The following is a 4,382-nucleotide window of genomic DNA, read 5'->3' on the forward strand; positions in this document are numbered from 1 at the left end:
CTTAACTCTGAGACCTTCCCTGCCTCAGCTGCAAGTCTAGAGCCAAACCCAGTCCTGAGGTCTTAACTGTAGCTTAAATATCCTGATTCCTGTTTCAGCCCTTCTTTGGTGAATTGGCTCAATATCACTTTCATATCTTGTTTCTTGTAAACAACATTGGATCTGGCTAACAGGAAAAGTCAGAGTTCTCATTTTGACAAAGGTCTACTTTGTGTAGATTCCTCCGTGCCTCCTGAGGGGCACATTAACACATATCTAAGACCTTATTATAGTAACAAATGTATACAGTGATTGCTTACATAGGATGGTGACTCAGTGACCCAAGATGGGCCTCCTTTGCTCTGGAGAAAAGAATTCTTGGGAAGAGCTTGCTAGGACCCCAGATGAACTAGTGTAATTCTTGGGTCTAGTGAACAAGGGGTGCAGTATGTCCTCTCTGCCTATCATTCTGGGCAGCAGAGAGGCCTCACCCATCTCAAAGCTGCAGATTCCTTTCAAAATAGGAAAATACAGGAACTGGAAGGGGAGGGAGTGAGAGTGGAAAGACAGGATGGTCTCAGCTCACAACTTCCTCCTTGTTGTGTTTTTCCATAATGGAAAGTGGATACTGGTCCTTTTTTGCCATCTTCTTCGTAAAACTCGATGTGCCAACCTTTCACTCTCTTTCCCAGCACCTGGACATTTGGGGCCATAGGTCTCTGTGCACATCCCTCCTTCCTTTCTTATCCTCCTATGAATGACTGAAGACATTTCAGTGAGATGTAACTCTTCATTCAATCAATCTGATTCTGTTCTTTCTTATCTACTTAGAATTGTGATTTCCTCTTATTTAAATTGTGCAACATGATTAAAGCTTTTCCCCTTATTCTCCACCTTTGGAATGAATTTTGTTTGGTCCAAGTCCAGAGAGGAAACAATAGAGGTTGACCTGTGGCCTGAAGAATAGCACAGGCCATGTGTGAGATCATTAAAATCATAGAAATTCAAACTTGAAGTGAGATGTCATGTTCATTAGTGTCATGGCACATATTAAACATCTGCCTGCTGTCTAATGCTGGCGGGTAGGTAGTCAGCTGAATCTTAGTAATTCTTAAACACTGTTGGCATTAGTGAATCAGATAAGATCATTTGAAAGCAGATATGGGAGCTGAGGGTGTGGCTCAGTGGTTGAGCATTTGCCTGGTGGTTTGTGGGCTCTGGTTTTGATCCCCAGAGCCCACAAAATAGAAGATGTTGATGTGAAGGGCTGATAGATCTGGCTCCATGAGAATGTTACAGGTCAGATTATGAAGGAATTGACTAAACAGACTCCATTTTGCTCTGAGACTCCATGTTATGTAGGAAATAAGTTTCTCCCATGGGAACACCCCACCTGTACCCATCATCAGTTACTTGGTATGACATGTTTAACAATATAAAATGAGAATTCTATGTAATGAAAAATGCTGTTTTGATCTCTATTGCTCCTAACCAATGTACCATGTAAATGTAATTGTGTGGTTATTAGTAATCATTCTTTAGTTTGTACCTAGGTGACCTACTCCCCACTCCCCTCTCTGTTGATGATCTTATGATGTTAATGTGTAATTCTGAATCATAGCAACAGACATTTATGATTAATGTGGTTTGTGGTATAAGAACCCCTACAACCCTGTGGTCAGGGCTGTTCTCCCAATAGCCATTTTTGAGGCCTTGTGAGAGACAGTCATCCAGCTGGCTTAATAAAGACTCTCAAATTTGAACTTCTCAGTGGTGATCGGTCTGTTCTTAAGTTGTGCCCCAGAACATTTGGAGGCCCCAGCCAGATCCTCGCTGCCTGGTGGGCAATCACCACTCACTACTGACCTGGAAACTCCTGTGTAGGGGAGAGGCCACAACGTTGCTCCTAGGGGAATGCCTCTGAGAGACTTTCTCAACCCCAGGCTGCATAGTCTGTGGAGCCCTGTCCCAGGACTGAACTAAATTCTCCGAGAGTGACCTGTTTCTGCAAGGCGGGGGCGGGGACAGGTCAGTCTGTTTCTGGCGGATCCCATATCTGGGGACTCTGAGGAAGGCTGGATGCAGCATTACTTCCCTAGTCCAGGATGGAAAGACGTTGCCCAGGCCTTCAGGTCAGGAATCAGGAGTGGCCATTTGTCAGTGTCTTTGGTGTCTTACCTGTTCTGTTTGTTCGTCCTTTTCTGTTGTTTGTCGTCCTTAAGCATAAGGATGGGTCAGTCTCCCTCACATCAGTCAAGTACTCCCCTCCAGTGCATGTTAACTAATTTCCAGGAATTCCAGAAGACAGCCAGTGACTAGGGAACCATTTGGATGTCTTCTCTCTCTCTAAATTCTGCGAGAGAGAATGGCCAACTTTCGAGGTCGGATGACCTCCTCAGGGGACCACCGACCTCACTACCACCTATAAAATTCAATGAATTGTCTTTGGGCAGCCCGGACTGATCAAATGTCTTACATTCAAATTTGGATTGATATTCGGTCTGATAACCTGAAGTGGCTCAAATCTTGTTACAGGACTCCAAGAAAAAAAAATAAGGAATCAGGAGCTATTTTGCTGATGAAATCTGCTCTCCAGGCTGTCAGGAACCCAAATCACCAACCAGTCCTTCCGGAGATACCAGAGGAGTCTGACGTCCCCCACCCCCCATCTTCCCCTCCCGCTCCACCCGTCCCTTCTGCCTCCTCCCCACCTGTCCCTTCCCCTTCTGCCAGGTCTCCCATGGCCCCTTCTTCCCCAACGAGTCCATCCCACACTCGGAGCGGTTCTCATTATTATCCCCATCCCCCCTCCCTCGACACCCCTTCCCCAGACTCCTCTGTGTCACCAGTTCCTCAACCGCGCCTCAGACAAGCCAACCTTTCATGGTTTATGTTCCCTTCTCTACTAGTGATCTTTATAACTGGAAAAATCAAAACCCTCCCTTTTCCGAAAAGCCTCAGGGATTACTGTCTCTCCTAGAATCTGCCTTTTACACTCGCCAGCCTACCTGGGACGATGGCCAACAGCTACTTCAGACTCTCTTCGCCTCGGAGGAAAGGGAGCGCATTCGGAGGGAGGCTCTCAAAACCGTGCTGGCACCAGAAGGCCAACCCTCCGATGAGCCTGTGCGATTGGAAACTGTTTTCCTGTCCTCTCGACCCGCCTGGGATCCTAATTCAGACAGAGGTAAGGAGGCTCTCCATGGGTGTCGCCAGACTCTGCTCAATGGGGTGAGAGCTGCGGCCGGAAACCTACTAATTTGCCTAAGGTACTCGAGACTGTTCAGCAGCCAAATGAATCCCCGGCGCCTTCCTAGAGCGCCTCCTAGAGGCTTTTCGCTTGTACACCCCAATTGATCCAGAAGCTCCAGAGAACAGACGAGCAGTAAATACTGCCTTTATTACCCAGTCGGCCCCAGACATTAGAAAAATATTACAAAGACAGGAAGGATTTGAGGGAAAAATGCTGTCAGAGTTGGTGGAGGTAGCCCAGAAGACTCACAACAACCGGGACCCACCCGAGGACAGACAAGCAAAACGCATGGCAAAAATTATGGGAACAGCCGTGGCAGGACCCCAGGGTCCAATTTTAAAAACCGCTCTATTAGGAGACCAATGCGCATATTGCAAGGAAAAAGGACATTGGAAAAATGAATGTGCAAATAAAAGACAAAGGTCAACTACAGTCCTCCAGATGGAAGGACCTGAAGACTGACGGGGGCGGGCTTCCATTCAGATGAGCCCCCAGGAGCCCGGGGTCACACTAGAGATAGGGGGCAAACCGGTCAGCTTTTTGGTAGATACTGGAGCTACTTTCTCGGTTTTGACTGAGACAGAAGAAGAACCTTTATCTAAGGAAAAGACCCCCATATAGGGGGCAACGGGCAAGTCCAAATCTTACCCTTGGACTAAAGCTTGCATCGCCAATTTAGGAAAGGAACAATTACTCATTCCTTTCTTGTGAGGCCTGACTGTCCTTATCCCTTACTGGGAAGAGACCTTTTACAAAAATTATAGGATACCCTCTCTTTTCAAGGGAACTCTGCCAAACTGACCCTTAATGAATCTCCAACAGCTATTATGTTAACTTGCCCCCTCAGTGAGGAATACCTTTTAATGACAGAAGAGACACCCATCCCATCTACCACATATCTCTCTGAGCTCCAAAAACAAATTCCAGGGGTCTGGGCAGAAACCAACTCACCAGGTCTAGCCTCACACTGACCACCAATTGTTGTCCAATTGACTAGTACAGCAACTCCAGAGAGAGTAAAACAAAACCCTATCCAGTCTGGAAACCAAAAAGGGAATTGACATTCATTTTCAGAGACTAAGAGAAGCAAATATTCTAGTACCTTGCCAATCAGCCTGGAATACTCCTCTCCTCCCTGTTCAAAAACCGG

The sequence above is a fragment of the Sciurus carolinensis genome, chromosome 6 (genome assembly GCF_902686445.1).
Source record: "Sciurus carolinensis chromosome 6, mSciCar1.2, whole genome shotgun sequence".
NCBI classification, from domain to species: Eukaryota; Metazoa; Chordata; class Mammalia; order Rodentia; family Sciuridae; genus Sciurus; species Sciurus carolinensis.